A 19,506-nucleotide genomic window follows, 5' to 3' on the forward strand; every position below is an offset into this window, starting at 1 on the left:
ATCCCCCTAAGTGACAGAGGGGAAAGAGATACATCAAGTAGCTTCAGGACTGCACTTTCTTGGAGATCCAGCTGGCTCCATGCTGTTGTAGCCAAGAAACCCTGAGGCGTGTGCAACTGAGGCAGGATGCTCTCAGCTTACCCCTCTGCAAAGGTGGTCACCATGGCAACAGCAGGATGGAAAGTGGGCCAGGAAGGAGTGAGGCAAGATGCAAGACCCAGTCCTCCCGTGCACTGCACAGATCTAGTGATGTCTCCATTAAGTGCAACTTGTCACAGAGACTGCAAGGTGTTGGCCAGCTGCCATCTCTGCAAAAGCCTTAGGGCAGGAGGTTAGTGGAACATGCCATGGTTTGTGATCTTACAATTGGTCCCAAGGCCTCGATGTAGATTCGTTATCCACTTTCCCCACCACATCTTCTATGTTTCCTTCATCTCAGCAAACACTTTGGTGGGTCAAGGCAGCTAGTTTGTTGGGATGGCCCAGATCTTCCTTTCCAAGGGCTCTGAGCCTTTCCATGGCTGTACAAATGGCCCCATTAACAGTGACCACTGGGCACAGGAAGCCCTGAGAGATATCCCAGGAGATCCCCTGGGTTCCAGACACACTTCTTCCTGCCTCCCACTGTAGAGCAGCAGCCTAGTTCCTCGTGGTCGTCAGGGCCACCAGCTGCCTGGCCCCCACCCCGACACCCTCACCCCCGCCGCTGCCAACGTCATAACATCTTTTCTTGCCTGCTCGTGAATTGGCATGAGAAATCTATAATGCACGGATGGCAATCATGGCTCCTAATAGAACTCCAACTATGCCCCCCCCCCCCCGTGGGACTTGGGGCCTTTAATCTAACAGAGCCTAAGGTCAGGAGACAGGAGCACAAATTCCACAGCAGACCACTGAGAGTGATGGTGGAGAGGGAACTATTTCACCTCCACCCAGGTTACACCTTTGCAAAGCTGAGCGCCAAGCCACTGTGAGATGCAGCACAAGAGTTGTTGGGTACACTCAGACTCTCCCTCTGTGGTTTTGATTATCTGTCTCCTTCCATTTCTCTTCCTCCTTCTCTGTGTCCATCTCTGTCTTTCTCCCTGATCTCTGCCTCTCTCTGTCCCTGGACAGTCTGGTCTCCCTGTGAGAGGACAGATGCTGTGGCTGCTGAGGTCACTTCTGTACCCCCATGCTATCCCCAGCTTTACCTCACCTGGGATGCTCCTTCCTCGGAGTGCTGGGGGTCTCTGAAAAGTGAGGGGCAGAGGGAAGCCTGTGGGTAGGGGCTGCTTATGAAGGTGGTGCCCAGAAGGAGGAAAACTTGTAAAACAGAAGGCTCTACTCAGAAACTTTCCAAGGTTTAGTACTGTTTGAATTGAACTGGAAGAGCATCCCATCCTAGGCTAAACACCATTTCCGTCCTTCCTGCCCCTCCCATGGGGAAGTCATGGGAACAGATGCTGAGGGAATTGATGGGAGCAGATGGGAGATGCTCCCCGCTCCTCTTCCAGGGCTGCTCTTCCTGTACTCAGTCATGGACTGCTTCTTCCCTGTAGCAGGAGCACCATACATCATCTGGACAGCCTTCCCCCTGCAGGCACCGGCCCAGCAGAGCCCGAGATAGGAGCCCCGAGGTTCCATCAGCTTACCCCTTCCCGTTCTCTCCTGCTCCAGCCCCTTACCAGCCAGTGACTTGTGCGTATTTTCACTTCTGTGCCATTGTTAGGTAGGCCTCGCCTCTAGGATGGCCTTTCCAATGCTTTTCCATTCTCCTTAAACACTTACTCAAATTTTTAAAGGCTCAGTCCAAGTACCATATCCTTCATGAAGGTCCTGGTGCAATTATTCTCCAGTACCCTATGCTCTTTTTTTTTTTTTTTTTTTGGGAAAGGCATTTTACTTTAAATGTAGCAGTGTGTTCATGCCAGTTCCAAATTCCCAATCTATCCCTCCCCCGTGCTCTTCCCCCGGTAACCGTAAGTTCGTTCTCTGTGAGTCTGTTTCTGTTTTGTAAGTAAGTTCATCTGTATCATTTTTTTTTTAGATTCCACATGTCAGTGATATCATATGATATCTGTCTTTCTTTGTCTGACTTACTTCACTCACTGTGATAATCTCCAGGTCCATCCATGTTGTTGGATTCCCAACCACTGGCCACCAGGGAAGCCCCCCTATGCTCTTTTAATACTATCTCTACAATAGTACTGAATTGCTTTGTATATAATAACTCATTTAATTCTCATCACAGCCTTTGAGGTAGACTCTATTACTATACCCATTTACAGATGAGACAACCGAGGCACAGGGAGATTAAATAACTTGTCCAAGATCACATAGCAAGTAACGTTAGTTCCAAGATGATGTCTTGTTTTCATACTGGCAATGTGTAGCATCATGCAATATATAGCAGGCCATGGATATGCCACTAATTGAATGATTTGAATGCTGGTACTTGCTTAGAAGAGCCAAATAAAGCCTAATTTGAGCATAAATCAAGTGTGGTTGGCACTTTATAACACTGAAGCAGGTTCTCTTGTTTGTGAACTCTCAGGACCTTTCAGTCTTCTCTCCACCTCTTCTCTTTCTGGTCTTTTTCCAGTTTATTTTTTTCTCTTCTAGGTGAAGAACATCAAACAAAATTACCAAGAGGAAGAGTTTTGCTTGGGGAAGGGAGTTGAGGTCTTTACTAGGTTAAGTGTTTGGTGAATCCACTGGATTCGTGTTCTTCATTAGGGTTGAATAAATGAGAATTGGCTTCAGGCAAGGGTGGAAGAGGGAAGCTATCAGAGTACCTGGTGAGAAATTGAGTTCAGAGAGAGAGAATAAAGTGGAATATATTCCTTTCAGTCCCATTGATCTTTCTTTCCATCAAAGAATCTCCTGATGGCTTCAGTTAAAGATATAGAATTATAGGAATTAGATATGTTACCCTATCTACAATGATGGCAGGATGATTTGTCAATGAAAAAAATTCAATTGTAGAGTTTCTGGAACACTATTTATGCCTGACTTGTTTCTGAGATCTTTTTCATTGGATTTGAGTCTTGTTTTGTTTCTTTGGACAGAGTCATTAACCCATGTTCCACTGGGCTGAAAGAAGAAAGGAAAGGCAGTTTGACTGTCAGGGAACCCTGAGCTAAATGTAAGAGTCAGAATCCATGCCTGCCTTGTGCAGTGTTAAGTGCCATACCTGCTCCCTCCTCATTTGCCTCAGCACTGCTCTGGGGAGGGGGAGATGTAGTCGGCTATGGCCCTCATTCTCAGTTTTCTAGGAAATGCATCAAAATCAAGGGCTAAGTCATAGGAGTTGGGAATGTGCTGATCTGATGACATAGGCACAAAGTAGAGGAAAAAGGTCTGTTCTCTTGTTCTGACTGTTACTAACCTAAGGGTTGGGAGAAGTCAGTGCATTAGTACTGAAAATGTTTCCTTGCTTATGAAGGAGAGGGAATGAATCAAAAGGGTTCAGGTCTCAGGACTGGGTTGCAGTGTAGAATGCTGGGTCTGCAATCCCGTGCAGGCACACATTTTTCCTTACTTGTCATTTTCTCTTCAACGACTTTAATCCATTCCCTTTAATCCATTGAGTCTTTCTACTCTAAATTGTTTCCTCAGAATTTGGGATAGATGAAGATAATAATGATCAAGATGATGACAATACTAATCTATTAATAATCTAATAATTGATTTAATTTAATTAAAGAGTATGAGCTACTCTTTATCAAGTACTTAGTATGTACTAGACCTCAAGAGTATTATTTCATTTAATGCTCAAAATAATCTTAAGAAATAGGTACAATTATCCCTATTTTAGATGTTGGAAAACTGAGCCCCAAAGAGGGAGAGTGATTTGTACAGGGTCATAGAAAGTAATGGTTGAGTCATTGTGGGCTCCCAGAATTTTTTTAGCTGCAAGCCTACACTCTTAACCAGTATCTTACACTTAGTAGGAGGAGAAAGTTGGTTAGCAGTGATCCCCAGATGCAGAATGCACTGGACTTTTCCTTCATAATCCTCAGCCTCTCAGGTAGTGCTCATGTTTGATCATCATTATCTATCTTAGAACGCTATCCTCGGTCTTCTTAAAGACATGGCTTCATCTTCTATAATCATTAATTTTATGTGTCAGCTTGGCTGGGCCCATATATTTGGTCAAACATTATTCTGGATGTTTCTATAAGGGTTTTTTTTTTAGGGTGTTTTTAAAATTAGATTAACATTTAAGTTGGTGGACATTGAGTAAAGCAGATTGCCTTCCATAATATGGGTGGGCCTCATCCAATCAGTTAAAGGCCTTAAGAGAACAAAGTGAGGTCCCTGAGCAAGAAGGAATTCTGCCATCAGATGGCCTTTGAACTTGAACTGCAGCATCAGCTCTTCCCTAGTCTCTAGCGTGCAGCTTACTCTGCAGATTTTAGATTTGCCACCCTTCATAGTCATGTGAGCCATTTCCTTAAAATGAATCTCTCTCTCTCTATAGGTACACATCCTGTTGGTTCTGTTTCTCTGAAAAACCCTAATACTTCTTCCTTCTTGGACTTTTCCTTCTCTGTCTCCTTCTAGTCCTCATTCCTCCTTCTGCCCTGACTAGAGGTTTCTTCAGTGTTGGATGGCAATTTCTCATTCTTTTCTCTTTATGTTCTTTCCCTCAGAGAACACACCCATTCTCACAACTTCACAAAGTAAGTGAATTACTGCAGAATCTGAGTTCTCAGCTCTGACTGTTTTCTTCACCCCAAGTTCGCTGCTGACTGGATCTTTACAGGAGGATGTCATCAAACCCAGCAGCTTATCATTCAGCTTTATCACTGGGCCTTCCTCCTAATCACAGATTCTTTTAACCACCCAAATTTTAAACCTTGGGCTTTCTTAAATCTTCCTTCTCCCGCTGCTTCACATCCCGCTGGCCAACCAGTATTTCAGATTGCTTTTCCTTGGGACCTTATTTCATCTTGCTATGGTCTGAATGTTTGTGTCCCCACAAAATTCATATGTTAAAATCCTAACCCCCAAAGGTGATGGTATTAGTAGATGGGGGCCTTTGGGAGGTGATTAGGTCATGAGGGTGGGATCCTCAGTAATGGGATTTATGTTCTTGCAAAAGAGATCCCACAGAGCTTCCAACCCCCTTCTGCCATGTGAGGATGCAATGAGAAGGCCGAGACCTGGAAGACACCCCCTCATTAGAATCCAGCCATGCTGTCACCATGATCTCATGTTTCCAGCCTCCAGAACAGTAAGCAATCAATGTTTGCTGTTCATAAACCACCCAGTCTGTGGTACTTTGTTATAGCAGACTGAGTGGATTAAGACATGTCTATACTTTCTTTTCATTTTTACTGTGGGCACCACCTGGTCCAGGCCCTTTTTTCTCCCTTCTGGACCATCTCCCTGTCTTCAGATCCAGTCTTTCTACCTTACACACAAATGGCATTTTTGCTCTCCTAAAGCACTATTTTCTTCATCTCGTTTCTTCCTAGTTTGGCAGGACAGGGAGGCCAGCCCTGTCTAGAACTAGTGCTAAGGCCGGATCTAAAGTTGATCCTTTACGTGAGAATAAAGCCCAGCCCAGCTTCTCACCACATGCCCCCAAACTCCTGGAAGCCAAGGCCACAAGGAGTCAGAACCTCCTTTGTGGCCAACTGTCTCTTTTCAAAAACTGCAAACAGCCAGCAGTACCAAGGGGAACTTAGATGGGATTGGACTCGGCATCCTAGGGAGGGATATACCATTATCCAGGACTGAAACCCCACGTGATTCTTCCCACACATGAGGGCTATTTCTAGCTGTCTGGCTCTTGGCCAGGTCAGACTAAGCTTGTTTCCCTGGAGGCTAAACTCAGATGAAGATGTCAGAGAGGGAACAGAATTGGAGAAGCAGGTCCAGAGAAAAGATAAATCTTCTTTATTTCTGAATGTTACTGTTACCTCAAGAAGCTTCACTGGGCTCATAAAGACCAGCAACCTCTGGGAAAATAGTTTACTGAAATAACTTGCCTACAAGTATCAGTACTGGAAGGGAAGCCATTATTTGGTATGCAGGGGGAATGTGATTTTTTATTGCCTTTTAAGGAGGATACAAGCACTCTTACAGCACTTTGAGATATGAAGACCTTTCACCAAATTGGGCCATGGTTATGTAATAATAATAATAGCCTTTTTTTTTTTTTTTTGCGATACGCGGGCCTCTCACTGCTGCGGCCTCTCCCATTGCGGAGCACAGGCTCCGGACGCGCAGGCTCAGTGGCCATGGCCCACGGGCCCAGCCGCTCTGCGGCATGTGGGATCTTCCCGGACCAGGGCACGAACCCGTGTCCCCTGCATCGACAGGTGGACTCTCAACCACTGCGCCACCAGGGAAGCCCCATAGCCCATATTTTTATTATTAGTAATAATAGCCCATGTAATACTAATAATAGCCCATGTTATATTATTATATAATAATAATAACCCATAATAGCCCATTAAGTACTGAGTACTTAATGGTGTACTGTGCTAAGCATTTTGCATATGTTAACTCATTTGCTCCTCACAATAATCCCATGAATTATGAACCATTATTATTTCTGTCTTACAGATATGGAAACTGAGACATAGAGAGGTTTGTCCAAGGTGACAGCTAATAAGTAGCAGAGTCAAGATCTGAACAAGCAGTCTGGCTCCATTGCTCATAGGCATAGGGAAGGAAGGAGATCTGATTGATTCCTATATTTGGTAGCTGAGAAGTCACTCTAGTTAGTGCCTAATTAGACACTGGTCCAATTGGAAGAGTTTTATCATAACTAAGGAAGGAATAATTTCTTTACGATGGGAATTTAACCTTGAGACTTTGATAGGTGACTCAGGATTTCCTAAGGTACCAAAAGGCTCTCAAATTTGGAGTGGAATTAGGTCAAGACAAACTTTAACATATATCCCTGATGGCTGGTGGGGTGTGTGGGAGTGTGAGCCTCAAGGCTGCTCTCGGTCAGGTCACAGGGCAAAATAACTGAGGATGGATGGAAATTTTAAAAATCTACTTGCTGGAATTGGAAAGGATTTCTCTTTCCTTTCAATGATACTGATTGTTTGAGGGGAGATAGAGCAGAGGCATCATGAATGCTGTTTAAATTTTCTTGGTGTACAGATAACTTTAATGGATGTTCTTCTGAATCACATTAATGAGGAGAAGACCTGGAGCTGTCCAAAGGGAGTGACACCTTGTTGACAAATCTCATGTACTTCCCATGGCCCTGGGGAGCTGCTGGGGCGTGACTCAAAGGATTTCCACCTAGGTGGGACTGATGTGGCTAGAGCCTTCTCCATCGTAACCTGTGCTTCCTCAGGCCACGCTAACTTTAAGAAGCACATTCCAAAGGGTAACAACTAGAAGGATAACAGAAACCACATTTGACAGTGAGTTCTCAGACAGTGGAACTGCTAAGACCCAAGTTTCTCTCTTCCCTGGCATAGCCTCTGGTGACATCTGAGTTCTACTTGGCACCATTCAAGTTCTCCTGCAGCCACCAATGCACAGCTCAGCTCTGGGCAGCTGTGAGGGTCACATTCCAGTCTCTAGGGAGGACAAAGTCTCCACTGCCAGCCCCAAAACCCCGGGCTGTGATAAGCTGTGCTAAGATGGCTCTGGGCAGCCTCTTTCTTGGGAGGAGGCCACCCTGCTTGTGTACTGCAAGCAGGGATGAAAATGGAACAGAGGAAGAGGAAAAACATGGAGGGACAGGTTTGGACCAGCTGTTCGAGGCTCAAGGGGGAAATGCCCTCTTTTCCTGTGTCTCTCTGTGCTGCTTCTCACCAACAGAGCAGCCAGAATTCGAGGCCTCAGGCAGGTTGTAAGCCTTGGGGAAGAAGCCAGCAGGGCCACTTGACCTGCTTCCAGCCCAGCTCACCAGCTGAGGAGCAGGTTAGGCTAAATGCCAAGGGCTACCATGTATGTTTGGCATTTTGTGCATTGGAGGCATAGAGGTACTGGGCTGAGGGAGCAAAAACTGGGGACTGGAATCCAGTACGTGTCATTAGGTTGATTCTGATTCTCTTCCTTTGTGTGTGTGACAGAGACTCTCAGTAGCTTCCTTTATCTGGGAATGTATGGATTTGGGGAATTGATTCTAGGACACTCTAGGACAGCAAGGCTTATGTTGTTCCATTCCTGGAGAAAGCCTAGGCAAATGAGGGATAGAATCAAATGGGGATGAGTGGGGGACTTTATTCTTCCTGTTGTACATTATGTCATGACAGCTTTTGTGTGATCAATACATTGTAGATTCTCTGTTAGAAAATAGAAGTCATACACCTCTTGGAGCCTCACATTACAAAGAAAAAGTTATAATTGGATGGCATCCCTGTTAAACATCTTTGAGTATAAATGAAAGAGGCAGTACACCTCCAGAAGAGCAGCAGTGAGTAGCTGGTGTCCACACACCTTATCCTTGGACCTTTATCCTTTATATCTCTTATATCCTATGTAAAGATATACGGATAGCCTTATTCTTATCCTCTTTCATGCAGCCTTCCCAGGATAAGTGGCAGGTGGGTCTCAAATCTCTGCTCTGACATTTAACACCATTCAAGAAACAATCTCATTAAAGAAAAAGGCTGAGAAACTAGTATGAGCATTTTCTGATTATAATTTAACATTATCTTGAGTAGAAATGGCAGGACTTTGTTGAAAAAACTCCTTTTGACTGATGTGTGTCTTTTCCAACTCTGAACATTTCAGTCACTGTCTTATAAAAACGAATTTTATTGATTTGAGGCTGGGCAAAGAGAAATGATCTCCTCTTCAGTCAAAAATTGCCTCATAAAGAGTATGTGACTTTTTTTTTTCCTTTCCAGGGGTTCTTTGTGTTAAAAAAAATCTTTTCTCTCATGATTTCTCTCTTTTGATTAATTAATTAGCTATTTCAAATCCTAAAGCAAATCCAAACTTAGAGAAGGGCTGCAGATATAGTAAGAACTTTTTTCCCTAAACCATTTGAAAGCAAGTTTTGGACATGAAAATGCCATAATAACCAAATGCTTTAGTGTATGTTTCCCAGAAACAAGGGCATCCTCCTACGTAACTACAATATAGCCATCAAAGTCAGAAAATTCACATTGATATATTACTATCCTCTAGTTCTCAGACCCCAGTCAAGTTTTTACATTTTCCTTAATAAAGTCCTTTATAGCAAAAGATCCAGTTCAGAATTACGTGTTGCCTTTAGTGATTTCTCTTTAGTCTCCTTCAATCTAGGACAATTTCTCAGTCTTTCCTTTGTGATCTTGATACTTCGAAAGAATACACGCCAGTTATTTTGCAGACTTTCCCTGAACTTGGGTTTGTCTGATGTTTCCTCTTGATTAGGTTCAGGTCATGCATCCTTGGTAGGACTATCACAGAAGGGCTGCTGTGTGCTTCTCATTGTGTCCTATCAGGAGTGCATGACTTTGACTTGTCCTAATACTGGCAATGTTCTCTGTGATCATTTGGTTAAGAAGGTATCTGCCAGGCTTCTTCCGTGTAAAGTTTTACGTTTTGCCTTTGTAATTAGTAAGTATTTTACAGGTAGGAATTTTAAACCTATGAAGATATCCCATAAGCTATGTAAATAGTATGAATAGAAGCCATGAAGAAAGATGGCTATTAAGAAGAAACCCTGGACAGCTTGCTCAAGTTACTAATCTATTTTCACATATTTGTTCCCTGTAAAAGTATATCAAAGAGCTTTTATAACTTCATGGAATTGAGGGGGCTCAGGAGTTGAGCCATTGTTGTATTATGCTTCTCCAGCTCTTCCTCTTTTAAGCAGATTTTAGTAGACATCAATCTTAATCTAAAATTTGAGTTGCTATTTTTGAAACAACCGTAGGATACAGATGTGTGTATGCATATGTGTGTCCATACGTTTATTTTCTAGCTTTGTCCCTGAGAGGGCCTAGGCAGAATGTACCCCAACAGTAGTAAGCATGCCTAGTGCCAATCCTATTTTTAAATATCATTCTCTACTAAAAGCAGCCAATCCTCTGTGGAGAAATGGCTCCTTCTGGGCTAGGTTAGAAAAAGTACAGGATGACCCTGGAATATCTTACACCGCCAGAAAGTAAGAAAGTACTCAAAAAAGACACGTTAAAAGGACAGAGGAGACAGCTTAAAAAAGTTTTCAGTGGCCAATTAGAATAACAAAATAAATAATGAGAGTAGAACAAGATAGATAAGATAGAATAGAATAAGATGAATAAGATAAATATCCATGGGTCCATACTGATGTAACTAAATACTTTTATAAATAAATAAATAATTGGAGAAGAGAAAGCTCTGACTAGAATTTCAATTAAAAATGTAGAAGGAATGATGGAAATTTTTAGAAATCATCCTCTGGCAAACACCACAGTAATAACTGTTACAAGGAAAAGCATCAATGGTTGCTAAACTTGGTGAGTCAAAATGTGTTGGGAGACAGAATACTTTGTTCCACACAATATAGTTATTAATCACACAGATTAACATTAGAGTGGAGAAGCCTGGCAGACACCACCTTAACAAAATGATCAAAGTTAACATCACCAGTAACAAGTCATATTGACATCGTATGCTTCCTGACATGATGTGCTGTGAAGAAATATTCTGCAAGGTAGCTGACCGGTGCTCTTTAAAAGTGTCAAAGTCGTTCAAGGCAAAAAAGTAATGAGCACCTGTCCTAAATTGCAGGAGTCTAAAGAGACATGACAACTAAGTGTAGTGTGTGGTCTTGGACTAGGTCCTAGATCAGAGAAGAAAAATTCGGTTAAGTTTGAATAAGGTCTATATATTAATAGTATGGTATCAGTGTTAATTTCCTGTTTTTCATAAGTGTGCTACAGTTATGTAAAATTTTAACATTTGGGAAAGATGGATGAAGAGTCTATGGTAAATCTACATACTATATTTGCAACTTTTTTGGTAAGCCAAATTATTTCAAAATGAGAAGCTTAAATTTTTTTAACAAAATAATTAAGTCAGAAGCGGTGCCTTTCTGTTAAGCTGCCCTGAAATGTCATCATAGGTAAGTTTTTCTCTGATGTTGTTCATTTTCTCCAAAGCACCTGTCTGTAAGCCTGGGAGGGGGTGGAGACAGGGCTTGGAGTCTCATTATTAGGTATATAGACTTTCATGAATTACCCGTTTTCATTTAGTACTTTGCCTTCTGTTGAACCTTGTCTCTCCAAACCTGAGAACTTTTTGGCTCAGTTCCTCCAAGGGATATACGTCTTGTCTCCTGTAGTAGGTAGGGGAGGGCTGACCATCTGACGGAGCAGGGTATGGGAGAGGACAGAGCTGCGGGATAAATGCTTCTCATGAAGACTTCTGTGCATCAGGTTGTTTCCAGCCATACTCCTCATCCCTACCTTCGAACCCAAAGCCTTTTAGGGGCTCCACAGTGCAAATCAGCTTACTTCTCATAGGCCATCTCTCTGAAGGCAGTTCGGTTTCAACTTTCTCTGGTTTGCAATGATCACTCATCCATTCACTTTCCATCATCTTGCCTTCTGTCGTCTCCTCTCCCATTCTCGGTATCCATATGGTTTATTCCTTTAAATTTCTGTACTGTCATTTTAGAGATGTTGGGAAGCAAAGGTAAATACATGCTTTTCATTTCCAGGCTTTACTGGAAGTCCTCAAAATGTTTTGTGCCAGTTTCTGAACCTATTCATCTGCTCCTCATGCAAAATGGATTTGGGCTGACACTGTAACTTTAAGAATTCCTGAGATGTATATGAAGATTAGGTACCTCCTTTGGACCCCTGCAACCCTGAGATGCTGGTACTTTAAAAGGCCCTCTATTCATGTGATACAGCCCAATGCAGGCTTTCACTGCAGCAAATAGTGTCTAAAATATTCAGGCAATAGATCTCAAAGTGTGTTGTAGGGGTCATTTTCTTCTGAGGGTTTGACATATGTTCTTCTTGAGGTGCAGCCACTCTGGGCAAGGAGGGAGTAGGAAGTAGAGAAGGAAGATAACATGATGAAGAGCCTGTGCTTTGGAGCCCGGACAATCTGGGTTCAAACCCCGCCGCAGCCATTTGCTTGCTGCATATTCTTGAGTAAGTTATTTATCCCTTAACATCTTCAAGTTATTCACATATAAAATGGATATATTAATACTTCATTGTGAGGATTTAATATTATAATGTATGTAAAACATAAATGGTACTTAATATTATTACTATAGCCTATTAAAATGGTTTATCTATTGGGCTTCCAAGGATGACAGAAGCAGATAGTAGGAAAAAAAATAGTCTGTGCTCATTCAAAAGATGGGCTGTGATTATCTCGCCACTTAGAACTGAGCAGAAAGCATGGACCTGATGCTGCACTTCCACAAATACTCTGATTTAGTTTTGATGTCCGAACCATTCAAGCTGCAGGAGTCACCTTACCCTCTGTGTTCTTACCTGCCAGTGATGCTGCTGTCTCCTTAGCAAACCAGAGACCTGTCAAGTCAGGCTCCTTGCTAAAAAGCTCCAATTTTGTTCTCCTTTGGAGTTTGTTCAGCAAAGAGGATCCTCGCCTTGTTCCTTTGGAAGTTAACCCATGCGTATCTTTGGTGCAAAGTGCTGACGCCTGACCAAAGGCCTTCCTGATACTCCAGGTGGGAAGTCATGCCTGAAGGAAGCAGCTGAATGTCTAGCCTAGGCAGCTGCCGCTGAGTGGGGCCATTAGATAAAGAGAAAAGTTGTCTAAGATCTCCGAGAGCTGTCTTTCTCTCCTTGTCATTTCCTTCTTGTGTGGTTCATAGAAGGAGGAGCTCATGAGCCCCATCCTGCACAGGGCTCTTCTGCATCACTCAGAGGTCAGGGATTGGTGGGAATCTGCTATGAACTTTAGTGGGTTCCATCCAGGGAAGTTATAAGAGCCCATCTCAGTGCTGCCAAGAGAATTGCTGTTATAACAATAAGAAAGAACAGCTGTTGCCTCCAGGACTATTGTTCCAGAAACTCATAACAGCATGAGCTTTGATTTTAATATTCTTCTATAGAGAGGCTTGGAGAAGACATTTTATAGCTGGCAAATGTTTTTAATCATAACAGGGCGTGTGTTCACCAAGAAGCCCTGCAGAAACCAAGGAGAATGCTGAATATGACCAGAAGCTTTGCAGTTTCTTTGTGATAGAAAACATTTGACAGAGAGGAGAGGGCAAAGTGGGGAAGAAGTGATGGCTGTTGTCTAAGAAGGCAGAAAAGAGTGCAAATAACTTTTCAAAGAGCGTATACTAAGAAATAAGATTGTTTTTACTCATATATAAACCATATTTTAAAACACAAGTTCTTCTCTCTATTCCATGGATGAAACTTCTTTAGGGAAACTGGGGCCTGCTCACTGCACATGGGTGACTACCACAAGTTTGTCTCTTGTGAGTGTTACTTTTTAAATTATAAGTGAAAAAATGGGCAGTCCATTAAGTAGTGCTGTTTTCAGGTCATAGAAGGTTATTTCCATACAAATGGTTATAAAGTCTGTGTGTGCAGCATAAGTAAAGGATTTGGGCTTTGGGCTTTGTGGTCTAAACACATCTTGTCACGGTTCTTTCACTGATACCCAGCCTCTGGGTAGGGGTCACCAAATGGTTCAATGCATATAAGAAAGACTCCAGCCCTGCTGCTCTTAGATGAATTTGAAAAATCAAACACAATTAGAGAAAGATCTTGGTAAGTCAGATGAATCCATCTTCACTGACTGCAACATTAGCCAGTCCCAAAAGGAGATGAATCTAAGAGGCATCTTAAGTAAATAGATAGCCTTGTAGAATTAAAGATGTAAGATGTTATTTTAAAAATCAAGATCCAGGGCTTCCCTGGTGGCGCAGTGGTTGAGAGTCCGCCTGCCGATGCGGGGGACACGGGTTCGTGCCCTGGTCCGGGAGGATCCCACATGCCGCGGAGCGGCTGGGCCCGTGAGCTGTGGCCGCTGAGCCTGCGCTTCCGGAGCCTGTGCTCCGCCAAGGGAGAGGCCACAACGGTGAGAGGCCTGCGTACCGCAAAAAAAAAAAAAAAAAATCAAGATCCAAATTAGTGTGAGGAAGCATTAATGAAGCCAGCTAGCTCCCCGAGCAGGCTTCATGGCGTAGCCCCTAGTGAGGACAGCTTAGTCCAGCATCTGAGTCCCCAGCCTTGGGGTTTGGGAACCCACTCGTGTCAGTATACGCAGGTGCTCTAGTTCTGGAGTATGGAGGGACATTTTCCAAAATTATAAGACAGTGGTTTATAAACATATTAATGCAGGACTTCTAGTAATTGGATACTTCTTACGTCTGCTTATCTGGATCACCTCCTTCCCAGTGTATTCCCTGGAGATCCTAGGTTTCCTTGGAGAACTCACAATCAGAGAAAGGGTTACCTGCTCTCACAGGACCAGCCCTGGTAGAACCTGAGAAGTTGCCCTAGTTGTCCCAGGAAAAGATACTTTTCTAGCAACCAGAAACCACAAATTGGTCAGACTACTGGTTAGACCTATTTTTAAAACACTGACCAGGACTTTTCTATCTCTCTCTTGTCTCTAGATTCCACGTAGAGCTTCCCATTGCATTTTTCATTAGCATGTCACAATTTTCCAAACTGTAGCTTATCTCAATAAGCTAAAGTCCATTTGAATTTAGTAGTTTCCCATGGAAATACAGAAGAGTCCTGGGGCCCTTGACGGGATTTGGGAGACACTCCAGTCTTATCTGTAATATGTTTTCCGAACATCTCTGAGAGTGAATGACTTACAGGGGTTGAATACCTGGGGGACTGATTCCATTCATTGCATATTGATTTTTGCCATTTCTAGCTTTCAAAGATGTCATTTTCTGACTTGTTTCTGAATCCTAGTGCTAACTTTAGGGACCTCTCTGACTATTCAGAAGAATTATTTTGTAGTGCATTTCCTGGGTCATCAGGAACACCAACTTGCTATAATTCTGCTTCGTCAAGTTGCATACATACAAAGTCAGTAAGAAGGAATAAAACAATTCCATCGTTTGCCCCCTTTAGCTTCTTGATTCATAGAAGTGCAGCCTTTCAAGATCCTTCTTTTTTGACTTAAATTGGCGTCCAGGGGAATCTTTGGAATGTCTCATAAACCAGTCTATGACAGACTGGATATCATCATGGCGAAGCAACTAACCATCCCAGTGAATCAGGGGCCTGAAGGTTGTGACCCCCAGTATTTGGCCACTGCCTGTGTGCTTCTGTATGGAGACTCCACGGCCTCTCCGAAAAGCTCCAAAGGGTCTGTTCCGAGGGCAGACAGTGGCCTGAGAAGTGAACTACTGAGATGGACCAGGGCCTGATGAAAATGTTGCAAGTGTACCTGGACATAGTTGGCTTTGCCATCTCACAAAGGCTGTGCTGAGACGCACGCACTTAACCTACGAGTATGTGTATTAAGGAAAACATCGACATCCCAGAAGAGGAAGCCTCAACCTTCTTGAGCCCCTCCCTTCAGTCAGGGCTGTGTCTGCCTCTAATATTTTTAGGAAAATTGTTCTGTTTCCTAGAGAAAGCCCAAGAACTTTGACCTTAAACCCCATGTAAGAATTTGATCCAGGATATTGGAAAACTTTAAGGAAAAGCTTAAAAGCTTTTTTTTTTTTTTCTTTTTTTTCTTGCGTTATGCGGGCCTCTCACTGTTGTGGCCTCTCCCATTTGCGGAGCACAGGCTCCGGACGCGCAGGCCCAGCGGCCATGGCCCACGGGCCCGGCCGCTCCGCGGCACGCGGGATCCTCCCGAAACGGGGCACGAACCCGCGTCTCCTGCATCGGCAGGCGGACCCCCAAACACTGCGCCACCAGGGAAGCCCTTAAAAGCTTTTTAATTGTAAGTCTTTTACTGCTTTTCTGTATTGTGAAGTTTGAGATCAAAATTCACTTTGATTCTTGTTTAGGGAAAAATTGTTCTGTGGGAACTTAAAAAAACAACGTTTTTTAAAGAACAGTTTTAATTTACCTGTCTCTTAGGTTCATCTTGTCTGTGACAGTTTGATAGCCTCTCCTTATTTTTTGGTGACTGTGGCATTTTTGAGGAGCACTGGCCAGGCTTTTTTTTTTTTTTTTTAATGTCCACCTTTTTTTCAATTTAATTTTTTTTATTGAAGTCTAGTTGATTTACAATGCTGTGGCAATCTCTGCTGTACAGCAGAGTGACTCAGTTCTACACATGGAGACATTCTTTTTTAATATATTCTTTTCCATTATGGCTTATCACAAGGTACTGAATATAGTACCCTGTGCTGTACAGTGGGACCTTGTTGTTCATCCATCCTATGTGTAATAGTTTGTAGGATGCCCCTCTACTGGAATTTGTCTGATGTTTTTCTCAAGATGAGACTGGGGTTGTGTATGTTGAGGAGGAAAGTCATAGAGGCAAAGCGTCATTTTTTTTTTTCACATCATTATTTTTTTCACATCAATTCATACATACTATCAACATGATTTATGACTGTTGATGTTGACCTTGATCACAGGACTGAGACAAGTTTGTCAGGTTTATCCACTGTGAAGCTGCTCTTTTTTTCCCCTCTCTTTCCACACTGTCCTCTTTGGAAGGAAGTCACTGTGCATAGGCACACTTCAGGAGCGGAGAGTTATGCTTCTCTTCTTTGAGGGCAGAATATCTACATAAATTATTTAGAATTCTTCTGCATGAGAGATTTATCTTGTCTCCTTCTCCCATTTATTAATTTATTCAATAATTTATTTGTATTAGTGTGGACTCATAGATATTTATTTTCTATTTGGATTATAATCTAATAATACTTATTTTATTTTATATTTTGCTTAAATTGTTCCAGTATTAGCCATTTGGGAGTTCTATCAGTTGGCTCCTATGCTCCTTTGACATACCCATCAATGTAGGTGATTTTATTTTGTTTTACTTTATTAGTGCTTTCTTACTTGCTGGCACTACAAGATGCTTCAGTTCATTGTGTATATTTCTTGCCCTAGTCCTCGAATCAGTCATTTCTTCAAGAATCCCTGGTTCCTTTTATTGGAGACTAGCATTAGAAGTAAACATCTAGACACTATATGTGCTCCTTGCTACTGGCGTGTCATTTCTTCTAGATCCTCTTAGTTGACAGAAATAAATATGTGTGTATATACATATGTATAAATATTTTTATATGTAACCATCTATATCTATGTTAAGCTAAACATGAGTTCATACTGTTGCTGCAAACTCTAATCCATTACCGTATGGATTACTTTAGCTTCCTCCCCTTACTTATCTAAATTCCCACTCCAACAGTGAGATACCTGGCTCTGCAGGAAATTTTTATGCAGAGAAATCAAGGCTAACATTTTGGTGAAAATTTTTCAGACATCTCTGTCTTTGTCTCTGCCCATGTTCTTGCCTTTCTGCTATATATGTGTGTGCGTGTGCGTGTATTACTATATATGTGTGTGTGTGTGTATTACTATATGTGTGTGTGTGTATATATATATTTTCACATAAGTGGTACATATTTTACATGTTGCTTCATAATGTGCTTTTTGCTTACATGTCAGCAACATCTTTTCATGCTAGTAAGTTCTGATGTGCAACTTTGTTTTTAAATGTATGTATTCCATAAATTACTAGCCCCTTATTCATGAGTGCTTTGGTTGTTTCCAAATTGGTTACTGTTACAAACAATGCTATAATGCAAAATCCTTCTGCACGTTACCTCTGTAGGAAATATTCCTACAAATGCAATTTATCCTATGGGGACAGGAATCTTTAAATTCTTCAAAGCTCTTCTAGGAATACATAATTTCGTTCAGACTGAACTTCCAGGAGTCAACCCCGCCCAATCTGATGGTTTATTTGGGGGCTTGGTGAGCACAGAGGGACTGCAGTGGGGACTCGGATCTGTTTTCACCTTCGCAGTAAAACAATGCATTCTCTCCTGCTGGCTGCCTCGGATATCACTGCCCTTCAGTACGCACCTGGGTCTGGGGCATTGAACTTGATTGTCCTCTAGCCCGGTCTGGCCTTACTCAGGAGCTAACTACTGAAATCTCTTGTAGGCTGTGGTCTCCCCTCTCCCACACATTGCTCTACCCCAGCATTTCTACCCATTCCACCACGCGGTCCTAATTGAGCACTGGAAGCCCTGAGTGTGTAGCCCCTGCTTTATCCCCAGAGTGCCATTAACACATTTCTCTAAGTATCTGGGATGGGCGAGCCAATTTGCAGATCAAGCAAGAAAGAAGAGAAATTAGATTACATCTTTACTCAAAACTTGGAACTAAACCCAGGGCAAGGCCTACTAGAAAGTGCCAGGGAGAGGTTATGTCTGACACCCCGGTGTGCTGACGCTACTAATCTCTGACCCCTACCAGATGCTAAGCTGCTTGCTGAAAAGGGTGTAGAGACCTTTCATAGAGGTATTTTCATTAAAGAAACCCTTATGGATTAGAAGACTCTGAGGAAACGGTGAAATGACAGGGAGTGGGGCTGGGGACCCCTCCTGAACTCATCTATCATTTGTTGTGGGGATTGGAGACGACAATGTAGAGCATTTGGCATATAGTAGATATTCAGTAAATAATAACAGCTAAAAATGGCTAATATTTATTGAGGACTTATTATGCACCAGGCACTAGTCTACGTATTTTACATATGCTAACTGATTTTATCCCTATGACAACACTGTGAATAGGATGTTATTTTTTCCTCAGTTTTATAGATGAGGAAAATGAGGCATGAAAAAGATAAAGCAATTGGCCCAAGGTCACCACAGATAGTCAGGGGAAGGACAGGATTCAAGGTTAGGCATCCATCTCCAGAGCTTGGATCTCCATTCCAGGGCTGGTTCTCAGGAAATAATGTTTCCTAGTGAAATGAAGGCTGCCTTTGGAATCTATAGCAGACACTGCTAAATGCCTCCCCAATATCCATTCTCTCCTTTTTCTTACTTATTGAACCCCAATATTTTTTGCAGAGTGGTGATAGCCCAATTAAAAATAAACACCGTTCCAGACTCCCTTGCAGGTAGGGTGGACATGTGATACAGTTCTGGCCACTGAGATGTAAGGCAATGGGACAGACTTAGCTGGCACTCACCTTCCCATCTTTTCCCCTCCCCCATTTGCTTCCTGACCACAGTTGTGATGCCTGGAATTTCAGGAGCCTTCTTGTGAGCAAAAGGAGGAAAGCCACATTCCAAGAAGAAAGACAGAGGGAGCCTGGGGTGTTGATAGCATTGTGAAACCACCCAGCAGTCCTGGAGTGCTTACATCTGACCCTTCAGGGAAAATCATCCCCTTTTTAGTGAAGCCACTCTAAGTCTAGTTTCTGTTATCTGCAGCCAAAAGCAATCATAATTGATACAAAATCTCAGCTTTACTAGTAGTTCCCTCGGATGAGGGGTGTGTGTACGATAGACCTCATTAAGCTCAGAGCCTCAGTTTACTTATTTACTCTTATTTCTCATGTTCCACAATATCTGGTAAGGCAGCTGCATAGCCCATTACCAACAAGAAAGAAAGGAAGAGGAAGTAAGGAAGGGGGGAAGAAGAGAGAGAGGGAGGGAAAGAGGAAGGG

Source organism: Lipotes vexillifer, unplaced genomic scaffold (genome assembly GCF_000442215.2).
Source record: "Lipotes vexillifer unplaced genomic scaffold, Lipotes_vexillifer_v1.1 scaffold629, whole genome shotgun sequence".
Lineage (NCBI taxonomy): Eukaryota > Metazoa > Chordata > Mammalia > Artiodactyla > Lipotidae > Lipotes > Lipotes vexillifer.